This window comes from Mustela lutreola, chromosome 5, assembly GCF_030435805.1.
Source record: "Mustela lutreola isolate mMusLut2 chromosome 5, mMusLut2.pri, whole genome shotgun sequence".
NCBI classification, from domain to species: domain Eukaryota; kingdom Metazoa; phylum Chordata; class Mammalia; order Carnivora; family Mustelidae; genus Mustela; species Mustela lutreola.
This window is the reverse complement of record NC_081294.1, coordinates 52,431,596-52,446,835: the sequence shown is the minus strand read 5'-3', so window position 1 is coordinate 52,446,835 and position 15,240 is coordinate 52,431,596. Positions and strand designations below refer to the sequence as shown.

Sequence of the window (15,240 nt, the reverse complement as noted above, 5' to 3'; positions counted from 1 at the left end):
TTTGGGGGAAGAGAAAAAGGAAAATGAGGAAGGAAGGGAGGAAGTTTACTAGTGTGCCGGCCATGTTTTATTTGCAGTGGTAGTTTGAGGTTATATGGATTTTGTGATGAATCATTGAGCCATATTTAGGTCTTTTGTACTTTTCTATGTTTTACTTCACAACAACAGCAACAACACAGCACTATAAAAAATTAGGTTTAGGTGTGAGTGTTACCAGTAGAACATTAGGTTCCTAAGAACAAGAAATATTTCTGTCTCCAACAGTATCATTTTCTGAAAATTTGCCAAGTGTCTGGCACTTACCAAGACACACAGTGAATACTTTCCAAAATACTGGGTGAATCAATGAGAGTATGGGTTATTTTTTAAAATGTAGTGTTTGTGGAAATTTACATGGAAAAATTCACTCTTTAAAGGTGCACATGTGTAAAAATTGTAGCTAATATTAAAATGAGCTGCCTATATAACACGCCATCACATGACTGCCATCACTTATGCTATAATTCCTTGTGTGTAAAAACTCAGGTTACATACATTGAAGATATTTTTGAGAGTTAAAAATAAAGCAAGGCCAAGGTTAGCCCCAGAAAGCAACTGTCTGTAACTGTTGGATAGAATAGAAATAAAAGTGTTCACGCTAAATTGTTGTAAGAATGTCAATAGGTACAAGAATTCTTATGGTATAAATAATGATATTTATAATGATAACTATGATCATTAAGCTGACAAATTCTTAATGTGTTGCTTTATATATAAAGTTCTTTTATGTGATTTTTTTACTAAGTGATAAAAGTAACATTTGGTTTCTTGTTTGTATACACTTTGGCACAGGGTAGAAGCTATGGCTTCAAAACCTCAGTGATCCTGGGAAACTGAGACAACTTATCTTACACACTATATATTGAGGTGGGATTTTTAAAAGGAAGTGGAGCCATAACTATGTTGGTCCCATGCAACATTTTTTTTTTCTATGAGGTAGCAGAACTTAGCCACTGCACTTGTGTTATTATTGGACCATGACAACACTGTGATGATATACTAGACCAATACAATTTGGAGGGTTGCTCTTCCCCATTCTAGAAACATACATGGAATGCACACAGAGTTGCTAAATTCTGACTATGGGAATCCAAGACCAACTTTAACCACAGAAATATGTAAACTGTAAGCTAATGTCAGAGAAGTTTGTAATTTTATACCGTCAAAAAATACCCTAAGAAGGAAATATTTTGTATTTCTTCCTCTGTCTAATAACTAATCATTTACTAGGAATGCACAATGTCGAGCATATACTGAATGCTCAATGCATTGTATAGACCAGTCATCCTTACCGGGACTGCATGTTGTAATTACCTAGAGAGCTTTAAAAAAAAAAAAAAAAATACCAGTGCTGAAGGCCTGCCTCTTAAGATACTGAAGTAATTGATCTAGGATGGGACCAAGACATTGGTGTTCAAGAAATTCTAAGATGCAGCGAGAATTAAGAGCTAGTGCAAGAGAGTGTAATAGAGCTCTCAGACTTTTTGCTAAAATAAGTATCACTTTGGTGATTACTCTCAAGAAAGTCAAATGTCACTTAGTAGTGTTTCATTGTGCACTGGACGTTCAAAATAGCATCACCCTCAAAATTTATGTCCTATTAAAATTATCCCATAGGGCACCTGGGTGGCTCAGTGGGTTAAAGCCTCTGCCTTAGGCTCAGGTCATGATCCCAGGATCCTGGGATGGAGCCCAGCTTTGGGCTCTCTGCTCAGCAGGGAGCCTGCTTCCCTTCCTCTTTCTCTGCCTGCCTCTCTGCCTACTTGTGATATCTGTCTGTCAAATAAATAAATAAAATTAAAAAAAAATAAAATTATCCCATATCAGTGGTTCCTGGAACTTAGGACACCTGTCCCTGGTAACCAAGACAAATTTAAGTGTTACGTAAGAAGAGCAGTAAGACACTGAAGCACGTAATTTGAAAATGTTTCCCTTTTTAATTTTAACACATTCAGTTATATTAAGGACAACATCTCGGTTTATTTATAATTTGTTTTTAATCACATTCTCCAGCTTACTAATCTACTTTCTAAGGAGACCATCAAGCTCAGTACTTACAGCAGAAAATTTGGTATTAAGATATGATAACATTGTACTGGTTTCATTGTATTTATTTTGCAGTTGTCTTGTATTATGAAAAGTAAACCTGATTTTCCAGATTTTATTACTGTAATTATTAAAGGTAGTAAATTAAATAATTACTTTAAAAAGATATTGGTTTTATGAAAAATTTAAGTAAAATAAATGACAGGTGTCACTTTGATGTGGCAAAAACCATGAAGGTGGCCAGATTTGGGAGATAATGCCTTATAGGTTTATATTTCTTGGTCCTTCAATTAATTACTTGAGATTCTTTTGTGCAAAGCACAGTTGCAGTTGGAAGTAGGAAGTTCAATGCTGATATCAAAACACCTTTCATCTACTTGAGGAAACAAACACCTGAGCAGCTAGAAGCAAGAAAACTAAACTAACAAATGTAAGACAATAATAAGAACATTGCCACATGGTAGACCATGACTAATCTCTGTCTGCAGTAACTCCACCTTGATGTTAAGTTTATTTCCATCGACGTGCCTCTACATTTACTATGAAATCTCAATTTCCATAGTGAGAAGGACAGTTTTCTCTAGAACATAAACCATTTTGAAGAACTGACACAACTTTTCATCCCTCTTCTAGCAAAATAAAAGGTCACACATATAAACATGCAAAATTGTTCTCATATTTGCAAGGAGGCCACACATGTGAATAAGAAAAACTTTGTGTACTTACTCCTAAAGGTTAAACTGGCCCAGGTTTAGGGTCATTTTCAGTTCAGTACACTGAATAGCAGTGTACAAAAAAGAAGGCTGATTCTATTGCATGTAATATCTGTATATATTCAGATGTTTATTCAAATATATTCAAAATATATTAAAAATTCAATCTTTGGAGTCTGTTCTGCGAGAGCAAAAAATGAAATATTTCAGTTTTCTTTTAAGATTCATATTTTAGAAACATAGAGCTAATTTATTCAGGTGGCTGATTGAATTTTGACTTTCATGTGGAAGTTTACATATATATATATATATATATATATATATATACCTCTGAGTGACCATGAGTCTAGGAAATTTTTTTCCTCTTCTTTATTTTCTAAAATTGCATTATAATCTTTAAGTTCAAGTCAACACAAATTTCAAATCTGCCCTGTGGTCATGGCTAGTTCTAGACTACTCATAACATTTTCATTACTTGGCTCTTCCTGCCTAAAACATGTTGTCAAGATCACTATTAATCACTTTAAAAAGTTAATCAAGTCCTGTTGGTGGGAATGCAAGCTGGTGCAACCACTCTGGAAAACAGCATGGAGGTTCCTCAGAAAGTTGAAAATAGGGGCGCCTCGGTGGCTCAGAGGGTTAAGCCTCAGCCTTCAGCTTGGGTCACAATCTCAGGGTCCTGGGATTGACAGCGAGCCTGCTTTCCCCTCTCTCTCTGCTTCCCTATCTGCCTGCTTGTGATCGATCTCTCTCTCTCTCTCTCTCTCTGTCAAATAAATAAATAAAATCTTTTAAAAAAAAGTTGAAAATAGAGCTACCCTATGACCCAGAAATTGCACTACTGGGTATTTGCCCTAAAGATACAAATGTAGTGATCTGAAGGGACATGTGCACCCGAATGTTTATAGCAGCAATGTCCAAAATAGCCAAACTATGGAAAGAACCTAGATGTCCATCAACAGATGAATGGATAAAGAAGATGTGGGGTATATATAGATGTGTGTGTGTCTATATATATAATATCCCTCTTTAGCAAAATAAAAGGTAACATATATAAACATGCAAAATTGTTCTCATGTTTGCAAGGAGGCCACACATGTGAATAAGAAAAACACATACATACACAATGGAATACTATGCAGCCATCAAAAGAAATGAAAGCTTGCCATTTGTGATGATGTGGATGGAACTAGAGGGTACTATGCTAATGAAGTAAGTCAATCAGAGAAAGACAACTATCATATGATCTCCCTGATATGAGGAAGTTGAGATGCAACGTGGGGAATCTGGGGGGTAGAAGAATAAATGAAACAAGATGGGATTGGGAGGGAGACAAACCATAAGAGACTCTTAATCTCACAAAACGAACTGAGGGTTGCTGGGGGAGAGGGTAGGGAGAAGGTGGTGGGGTTATGGACATTGGGGAAGGTATGTACTATGGTGAGTGCTGTGAAGTGTGTAAATCTGGTGATTCACAGACCTGTACCCCTGGGGCTAATAATACATTATATGTTAATTTAAAAATTTTAAAAATTTTTAAAAAGTTAATCAAGTCCTATCTCATCTTTCAGATTTCTTCCTCCTCAGTTTCCTTACTACTGGTTTATGAATAGGCCACTTTCATTCCAATATAATGTAAATGTATATAACTAAGAATTTTAAATACTTGACAGAAATCGTGTTTATTCATTTCTATTCACAGGCATCTTTATGAATTAAACACTATCCTCAGTACATTTTGCTTGTGAAAATATGGTAGATGTTAACAAAAAAAAATTCTGTATTGAAAATGAGCATAAATAAGTGCTCTATGGATACGTTTTAGTGAGTCCAAAATTAGTTTTGTACTTAGAATCCTAGAACAATGTTAAAAAGGTGGAGGGCACCTGCGTTAAGATCTGCCTTCAGCTCAGGTCATGATTCCAGGGTCCTGGAATGGAGTCCTGCATCTGTCTCCTTGCTCAGCAGGGAGCCTGCTTCTCCCTCTCCCTGCCACCCCCCTGCTTATTAAACTCATGCTGTCAGATTAATAAATAAAATTGTAAAAAAAAAAAAAAAAGACCCAGCGGACTTTGAAGTCATCCTAACGTCACCCCAGATTAAGTGCATTTTAAATCATGTTGATTTTGAGGCAAATCAAAATTTTTAATAGAAAAAGGCCACTTTGTATCATTTATATATTTATAACTGTAGATCCTGTACAATGCAGTTAAGTTTAAAAGCTTTAAAGGACAAAGAATTCATACCATGCAGAGAATGCTTTAATGGAATAACAAGGTCCCTTACTGCCTTTTCTAGGTAATATATCATTACTTTTTCCAAGAGACTGCAAATCTAATGCACAGATTGCAAGAAGAGGCTCCCACAGAATCCATGGTTCTTCCTACAAGTTCCCTATCAGTATTCTTTCCACCCTTTCCAGTATCCTCAGGTACCTAATTACCACTGGTGTTAAATCACATTACTGATTACCATTTCAATTGTATCACTAATAATGAAATGGTCCTAATTCAACCAAGAGTACAACCTCAAGTCAAAATAGAAGAAACTTCCATTTGTCTGGAAAAACTTTATATGATCATTTTGTGTAAGCATTCCAGAAAAAAAAAAAAAAACTAGATAATCAGTTTTTAAAAGATATTTCTCCAGAAAAGTAACTCTTCGATGCAAACACAAGTGAGATTGCCAAGTAGTATGTATGCAGGAGAGTATGTTTAACTTTATACAAAATTGCCAAGTTTCCTCCCCGTTTTTATTCCTGTTAGCAATGGAGAAGTCTAGTTGCTCCACATCCTTACTAACACTTAATCTTGCCACTATTTTTTATTTTACCCATTCTGATAATTGTTTACCGGTATCATAATGCACATTTACATTTAGGGTTAATAACTTTGAATGTTGTTTTGTTTGCTTACTAACACCTCAATAACTTGGATGAACCTCAAAGGCACTATACTGAGTAAACCAGATGAGTAAACTAGATGAGTAAACTAGATGATTCTACTTAAATATTCTTGAAAAGAAAAATAGCTACACTGATGACAGAGCAGTTATTCATCAGTGTTCCCCCAGCAGGCAACAACTGTCTGCTGGGGGAAAGGTATGACTACAGAGGGCAGTAGGAGGAAGGATTTTTGGGGGACAGGGGAAAGGGTGGCACGAGGTATGATAGAATAATTCAGTATCCTGCTTAGGAATACTGAATAACAAGAATTTATGTGTGTGTTAAAATTCATACAACTGCCTACTAATAAATGTCAATTTTGTTCTACCGAGAGAATAAAAAGTTAATATGCTATAACTTAAACCACTGAACTTTTGGAAACATTCTTTGATAGAAGATTTTTGTAAAATTTCCTGACATTAAAGTATGAGGTAATTGAGCCTAAACATTTAAAAATCTCCTGAGGGGTACACCTGGGGGCTAGCATCTGCCTTTGGCTCAGGTCATGATCTCCAGATCCTGGGACCAGGCACTGTGTCTGACTCTCTGCTGGACAGATCACCCTCTCCCTCTGGCCCTCCCTCCTGCTTGTGCACTTGTGCTGTATCAGATGAATGAAATCTTTAAAAATCAATCAATCAATTAATTAATTAATTCCTTTCTCCCCAGGAGATATTTATCACTGAAATGGTACTGTGGTTTCCTTTTAAACTGCAACAGAGATGCTTGGATCTCTTTCAGCCTTTTAGATGGAATGTTACCTTTCATGGCTTTGTTGTTCAGAGATTAAGTTCAACAACATATTTTATGGATAGGAAATAAGTACACTTTTTTTTTTTTTGTTTTGTTTTGTTTTTTTTTTAAGATTTTATTTATTTATTTGACAGAGAGAAATTACAAGTAAGCAGAGAGGCAGGCAGAGAGAGGAGGAAGCAGGCTCCCTGCTGAGCAGAGAGCCCGATACGGGACTCGATCCCAGGACCCTGAGATCATGACCTGAGCCGAAGGCAGCGGCTTAACCCACTGAGCCACCCAGGCGCCCAAGTACACTTTTGTTAATGCTCTCTGAGAATCCCTTAAAATCTAAAACTCAGTCATCCAAGTAACTGCTCCTAAATCACATTAATCTGTAAGTAAGAGACTATCTTTGCCAGTTCTTAGATATAAAGTACTCATCCCTGTAAAAACATATCTGTTTAAACATATTAGTTAAATGTAGTGCAATAATTTCATAACAATGCCATAAAATAATTACTACGCTTCAAATAATTGACATAATAGCAGACTGATTCTTGATCCCACTAAGATTTTATAGCAAAATCTAGAACAATACTATATATAACTCTAAGGAAGCTTAAAGGCAAAAATTTAGTTAATCGTGAGCAATTGAGAATTAGTTGGTAAATTGCAACCCTCTTCATTCCCCAAATCATAGAGGCACATGTCTTCCTTAAGAAAAAAATTGATGGTATTATTAAATGAGCATTTCTCCTGACACAAAGCCCTTATCTGGAATAATATTCAAATTCTTCACTAAGGCTACAAGGTGATGTAACAGAAAGCAGCTTTCTGCCTCCCAAATCCTAGAACCTAATTTTTTTTTAATTTTATTTATTCAGGGGTACCTGGGTGGCTCACTTGTGAAGTGTCTGCCTTTGGCTCCGTAGTGATCTTGGGGTCCTGGGATTGAGTCCCGCATCAGGCTCCTTGCTCAGCAGAAGGCCTGCTTCTCCCTCGCCCACTCCCCATGCTTGTGTTCCCTCTCTCTCTCTGTCTCTCTCTGTCAAATACATAAATAAAATAAAAGTTTAAAAAAGATTTTATTTATTTGACAGAGAGCCAGAAAGCACAAGTGGAGGGAATAGCAAAGGAAGAAGAAGAAGCAGGCCCCCCACCTAGCAGGGAACCTGATCATGGGATTATGACCCCTGGGATCATGATCTGAGCTGAAGGCAGAGGCTTAGCCATTGGAGCCGCCCAAGCACCCTGCTATGCTCTGACTTTTGATCCTTGTCCACTCTCCTGCCTTCTGGGCCTTTTTTTAGTTCCTAAATCACACCCAGTTCCTACTCTATTCAGGGCCCTTGCACCTGCTGCTACCTATGATGAGAATGGTCTTCTCTTGAATCTTTTCATGGCTGATTTTTTAAAAATATTCATATAACCTCAACTTTTTTATCCATTAGTCAGAATGGCCTTTCCTGACCATTCTATCTCAAATAATTCTTTTCTTCTCTCCATCACATCACACTTTCAATTTTTTCTTCAACTTTTACCTTTATTTAAAGTCTGTTTACTGTATGTCCCTAGACTGCAAGGTGTAAGAGGATTAAAAAGATGTAAATTTCTCTCACTGTTTTATCGCCAACCCCCACGGTGCTAAACAAGTATCAGGAGTGCAACAAATATTTAATTATGGCAGGAAGGCAGGAGACAAGGAGTCAGAAAGTTGTCCACTGTGCATTTATTTTCATTCCGCACTCAACATAGCACTTTAAAGCTCAACAAGAGTCGAATGACATCCCACGTTAGCCTATTTCAAGGAGAAAACAAAGAATCACATGGGTCCATGAGTTTAAAAAATGATTGAGTGTGAAATGTACATCTGGTTACACAATTTCTTTAAATCAGAGGCAATAAGTAAAACAAATCAATATAAAGTAGAACACTGTCTATAAATAAATTATAAAAGAATGATTATATGTAGTGTAGTGTTTTGCTTTTCAAAGCACATCTTTATTCTAGAAAGTAAATTCTATAAGAGCAATGACTAGGTTTGCCTCATTCATTCCTTTTCAGCATCCAGGATAGTGCCAGGAAAAGAGTGGCTAGAAACTAAACAGGATTCCCAAAAGAAATAGGAATTAAGAAGGGCACTATTCAGATCACCTAAATCAGAGTATATAACCACTATGTCCAAACTCGTGCTTTATGTGCATTTTTCTGATAAACTTCACTGATACTTGAGCATCTACTAAGTATCTGTTTATGAGATTACTTGGGGTCTGAAGTCCAACAGAATAAAATTACTGAGAAATTCTCTCCCTCCTTACGTGATTCTCTAAAAAGTTCACTCTGATACTCATTCATCAGAGAAATTGACCTGCACATGGAAATGATAGCAGATCTACAAAAAGGAGCCCCCATCATGGACCTTGGAAATTGCAAATGGCCTGCTGACCACAAGGGTACTTGAAAAAAAATCACATGTTTCAAGGAGTATCTGATGGCTAACATAGCCCTGGTTTTATGGCACCAAGTTCATTTTATTTGCTCCTTATTTTATTATATAAAAGATTTTGGTGATGTGACATGGCTTTGACTGGGAAGTTTTGATTTGCTTTTCCCTGTCAGTAGGATTTTATTACTGAAAATTTTTTCATGCTTTCACATATAATGATTAGCCTAGCTAAATATTATCCATATACTCCTTTTTAGTCATGGAATAGAATAGGTTTATAGGAACACCTGGGTGGCTCAGTGGGTTAAGGCCTCTGCCTAGGGCTCAAGTCATGATCCCAGGGTCTTGGGATCGAGCCCAGGCAGGGAGCCTGTTTCCTCCTCTCTCTCTGCCTGCCTCTCTGCCTACTTGTGATCTCTGTCTGTCAAATAAGTAAATAAAATCTTTTTTAAAAAAAGAAAAAATAGAATAGATTTATAATAAAATTATCTCTCAATCCTAAAACATCTCTCTGAAAATTCTGTATTAAAGGATTTCAAAAGAATTTGAAAATTTTCAAAAGAAAATGGAAGAGAGGTAAGAACTCTGAAAGTAGTACCTCTAAAGGAGGTAGGACAAGGAAGCCACCATAAGGAATCTAATAAAATACAGCGTGACAGTTGAGTTAGGTCCAATGAAGAATCAGGAGCTAACATTGGAGAGGTTGTCAGGGATCAATCAGATCATGAAGGACCATAATGGGTAATCACATGCCAGTTTGCCTGGGAAGTTTCAACTGGCACCTGTGATACTGACACAATTATCAATAATTATACCCTCTTTCACTCTAAAAATGTCTCCATTTTACATAACAAATATATGGCATATTATCTACAACCTAGCTCAAACAATTGGATCTTATGGCAGAAGGGGAATTATTGCAAATTTTAATATGGCAAAGAACAAACATATCCGTATTGCAAGAAGTCATTCTGAAGTAAAACTACTTTTATTTGCAGATAACAAGATTGTATATGAAAAATCATAAGGGATCTACCAGAATAAGTTCTAGAACAAATACCACAGGATATAAAATTAATATACAAAATAAATTGCTTTTCTATATAAGAGTAATAAACATTTGGAAAATAATTTAAAAGTATATAATTTGAAATAGGACACAAAATATTTAATAACTTAAGAAAAATGTACAAAATGCTTACACTGAAATATACAATAAATTAGTAAGAAAAAGTTAAGAAAACCTAAACATTGGGAAGATAAGCCATGTCCATGGATCAGAAGACTAAACATTGTCAGAATGTCAATAATTTCCAATTTGATCTATACTCAATACTATTTCAATAGAGACACAGCAGGACATTTTTGTTTTGTTTGTGTTTGTGGAAGTTGACAAATTTACTAAAAATATGTAAAGATATAAAAGATGTAAAATAGACAAATCGGGTCTTGCAAAAAGAAGAACACCTACGGTTTGTGTTTCATACTTGTTGCCTTGTTTCAGGATTTACTGTAAGGCTACAATGATTAAATTCACATAGTCTTGACAAATAAACAATCCAGTAGATCAATGGAATGGAATACAGATTTCCGAAATAGACCTAGACATATATGTTAATATTCTGACAAAATTCAAAGGAATATCAATAGGAAAAAGAAAATCTCCTCAAAAGATGGAAATGAAGCAACTGGATAAATGGAGGGGGGAATAAATCTCATTCTCTAACATATTAGAGCTAAAAAAGAAAGCTGTAAATATAAAGCCTCTAGAAAAAATAATGAAAATGTTTTTGCAAATTTGGAGGAGGTAAATCTCCCAGGATAGAAAAAACACTAACCATAGAAACAATGACAAATTGTACTTTAAAATTAAACATCTTGCTCACCTAAATAAATTAGTAAATAATAGGGGCACCTAAGTGGTTCAGTCTGTTGAGTGTCTGACTCTTGATTTCAGCCCGGTCATGATGTCAAGCCCAACATCAGGCTCTGTGCTTGCTGGGGAGTCTGCTTGAGACTCTCTCCCACTCCACTCAAGTAAATAAATAATTTTTTTAAAATAGTAAATAATAAATCCAAAAACTGAAAAAAATATTTTTATTACATCTGATGAAGGGGTTTTTTGTTGTTGTTTTTGGTTTGTTTGTTTTTTTGTCAGAAAAAAAATTTTTAAAGATTTTATTTATCTATTTGACACTCAGAGATCACAAGTAGGCATAAAGGCAGGCAGAGAGAGAGGAGGAAGCAGGCTCCCCAATGAGCAGAGCGCGCGATGCAGGGCTCGATCCCAGGACCCTGGGACCATGACCTGAGCCGAAGGCAGAGGCTTTAACCCACCAAGCCACTCAGGCACCCCAGGTGAAGGGTTTTTATATGATATTCATAAAGTACTCCTAAAAATCTAATAATAAAATCGATCAGAACAAAAAAACCTGAGAGGGACCTGGATGGTTCAGTTGTTAAGCATCCTATTCCTGATTACGGCTCAGGTTATGATCTCAGGGTTGTGAAATTGAGCCCCATGTCAGCACTAGGCATGGAGGCTGCTTAAGATTCTCTCCCTCTCAGGGCGCCTGGGTGGCTCAGTGGGTTAAAGCCTCAGTCTTCCGCTCAGGTCATGGTCCCAGGGTCCTGGGATCAAGCCCTGCATCGAGCTCTCTGCTCAGCATGGAGCCTGCTTCCCTTCCTCTCTCTCTGTCTGCCTCTCTGCCTACTTGTGATCTCTGTCAAATAAATAAATAAAATATTAAAAAAAAAAGATTATCTCCCTCTCACTCTGCCCCTCCCCCGCACCTGTTCACAGGCAAGAGTTCTCTCTCTTTCAGAAAAAACCACAACCAAACAAAAAACCAAAGAGGCACAATTTTTCTTCCACTGTAATGATTTAAATCCAAAAGACCTCAGTTACCAGTCTCTGCAGTGTCCCCAGTGATGTTTATCTTTCTGGTATTCATCTAAGCTTTTCCCACTATGTATCAGGATTGTTCTGTGTTACTAATACCACATGGCAGTAGTGATGGTACATAATTATAAGATTTTATTACAGAAGCCTACAGCTTCTATATTGAGTCTTCTCTCTCTCCCCCTCACTTTAAATCTTTCTTTTTACTCCACCTCTCCATCACCATGGAGAGATCACCAGTGAAGAAAATGGAGATTCCTGCCAATATAGATTGAGCTTGAGAATGGCTAGTCCAGCACCTTCAAAGAACTGGAACCCTGTTCAACAACTTGACTACAACCTCATGAGAGGTCCTGAACCAGAATCATCCAGCGAAGTCACTCGTGGATTCTTGATTCTCAAGAGCTTTGTGAGGTAAGACATAGCTTGCTTTGGGGGGAGGTTTTTTTGTTAGTTGGTTTTGTGTTTTGTGTTTTTTTTTTTTTTTAATGTTTTGGTTAACTGCTTATATAGAAATAGATGACTAATGCCAAGGCAGATAATACCTAAAGGTGTAAGGATTTGCAGCAACTTGAACTGTCACACATTAGAAAATTGTTCTGATAATTTATCATAATATAAACAATAATTCTACATTCTAGCAATTTCACCAAGAAAAATAAGAAAAGTGCCAAAGAAACACTTGTACAGTAATGTTCATACTAGCTTTATCCAAACCATCTCAAATTGTATACATCAAGAGGAGAAGGGGTATACATGTTATAATTTATACTATGGGATTCCTAAAAATAAAAAGGAATTCATGATATGTGCAGCATCATTGTGTGTCAAAAACATGTTTGGCGAAAAAAGCTGGACATGAAGTGTTAATTTCATCAATATAAGTTCTAGAACAGAAAAAAAAAAAATGGTCTGTTCTGAGAAAAATCACAAGCAAGACCAGCAGGAGAAGGGAGGAAAGGGAGAATAGAGAGGTAGTTAACTGGAAAAGAATATTAGAAAACCTGCAGGTATAATGGAAACTAATATATATTGAAAACTGTATGTGTGTGTTTGTATGTATATAGGAGTGGTGGTTATACTAGGGCATACATTTGAAAAAATTTCTTCTAACTGTACATCTAAATTTACAAATGTAAAAATACATTTGAAAAAATTTCTTCTAACTGTACATCTAAATTTACAGTTTATTGCATCTCAATTATGTCTTCATTTAAGAAAATATTTGAGGAATGTCTGGGTGGCTCAGTTGGTTAAGCGTCTGCCTTCAGCTCAGGTCATGACCCACTCCTGCACTAGGCTTCCTGCTCAGCAAGGAGCCTGCTTCTCCCTCTGCCTGCCCCCCCCTCTCTCCCTCTCTCTGACAAATAAATAAAATCTTTAAAAATAAAAAGGCAAATATGTGATAGGAGAAATGTCTCTGCTGTGTGGTAAATTAATAAGACAGCAAAACTGACATCAGAAAGGTACTTAAGGTGGGGCGCCTGGGTGGCTCAGTGGGTTAAGCCGCTGCCTTCGGCTCAGGTCATGATCTCAGGTTCCTGGGATCGAGTCCCACATCGGGCTCTCTGCTCAGCAGGGAGCCTGCTTCTCTCTCTCTCTCTGCCTGCCTCTCCGACTACTTGTGATTTCTCTCTGTCAAATAAATAAATAAAATCTTTAAAAAAAAAAAAAAAGAAAGGTACTTAAGGTGACTGATTTAGTAACCTTAGGTCACAGATTATATTCAGTTTAATTCTATGATCAGACCTATTAGGCACAAAGAAAAGATAGTCATGACCTTGAATAGTAAAATATCAGCTTGGGTTATCTCCTTATTATTCTCCAGGTTCAACCCATTGCTTCCATTTCAAATCTAATATAGATGTTGCAACCAAGAGTAACAACATGGATTTGCTCTGAATAATTGGTTGAGTAATTTTGCTAAGAAACTCAAAGACAGTGGTTTCACACTCCCTCTGAAAAAAGATCCTTATTTGCATATCATTAAGGAATCTGTCTTCAAGGAGTTTCATGTGTCAGCATTTATTTTTTTTATTATACTAGAATCTAATCTACATCTGTTAAAAATACTAAATTTACAATAATGATCTAAAATTAATGACTGGTGTAGGCATTCTACAAGCTTAGGGACCTCTTCCCTATTTTCTTATCTTACACAACTTAAGGTAGAACTGAAGACAAGGTAGGGAACTGAAGACTTAAAGAATTTTTATTAAGAAACCCTCTCATGGGGGCACCTGGGTGGCTCAGTGGTTTGGGCCTCTGCCTTCGGCTCAGGTCATAATCTCAGGGTCCTGGGATCAAGCCCCACATAGGGCTCTCTGATCAGTGGGGAGCCTGCTTTCCCCTCTCTCTGCCTGCTTCTCTGCCTACTTGTGATCTGTCAAATAAATAAATAAAATCTTTAAAAAAAAAAAGAAAGAAAGAAACCCTCTCCTGCACTCTCCTAAAATTTGGATTTTAACAGATGTGGAGAAGATGCCTCTGCTTCTAGGAAAACCCCAGGAAATAATGACCCTGTACTAATACCAAAAACAATGACAACATATAAGAGATGTTTACCATGTGTCAAGCCCTTACCACGTATCATAGCAATTACTATTCAAACTTATGAATAAAAATTATTATCTTCCTTTTTTATGTATGAAGAGATTAAGGCTAAATGAAGATAACTGAGGGCCAGCAAGTAATGATAAGGATAGAAATTTAAATCCTTGTCAAGTGTGGCTCCATAGCTTATACTCTTTAAGGGCCACACTGTACTGTAAGACCTGCTTGCTCTTTCGTTTTTGTTGGCAGCTATACATGCTGAACTTAGAGCGAGATACTGTCAGGAAGACAAAAAGGTTTTTCTTTCTTCCTTTTTAAAAAGAAGACAAATTTCAGGGAAAACAAAATGCAATTTCCATTAATTAAAAAATAATTAAGCATTTTTAGAGGCAAAGCACTTCTCTAAAAGCCTGGGTTATATAAGTAGACAAAACAGTGTCTGCTTTCACAAATCCTGGCTTCTACTGAGGGAAACAGAAAATAAAAAATAATAAACCAGTAAGCAACATAGTATAAAATTATCTACCTGATTACTGAAGGCTCCAACTATAAGGAAGGATAAAAACATAGATGAGAATAAGAGGAATTGTGGGTACAAGGTTGAGTGTCGTTTGCAATATTACACTGAATGATCAATTTAGGCCTCACTGGAAAGGTAATATTTGAGCAAATCCTAGAAGTTAAGTGAATTAGCCAGTGGATATCTGGGAGAAATACTTTGCATAGGAAACAGTATATTAAGTATATTAAATATACTTTCCCTACTGTTATCATAACCAATGTCTCAGAACAGGGAAAAAATTGGTGAAGAGTGTCATACTTTCATTTACTACAAATGTGAAAGGCTGCCAAAAGAAGGCAG

At 36.5% G+C, this 15,240-nt stretch overlaps 1 protein-coding gene and 1 long non-coding RNA gene across 4 annotated transcripts in view; one reads left to right on the top strand and one right to left on the bottom strand.

Annotated features, from left to right (window-relative positions):
* LOC131831870 (uncharacterized) overlaps positions 1-15,240 on the top strand; it is a 123,849-nt gene that overhangs the window by 33,374 nt on the left and 75,235 nt on the right. For both annotated transcript variants that reach the window (XR_009353842.1, XR_009353841.1), the window contains one exon: positions 12,056-12,239. This is a non-coding gene — a long non-coding RNA (uncharacterized LOC131831870). The remainder of the gene's footprint in view (positions 1-12,055; positions 12,240-15,240) is intronic.
* Positions 1-15,240, bottom strand: part of GABRG2 (gamma-aminobutyric acid type A receptor subunit gamma2) — a 106,302-nt gene that overhangs the window by 83,668 nt on the left and 7,394 nt on the right. The gene's annotated exons all lie outside the window — the stretch shown is intronic.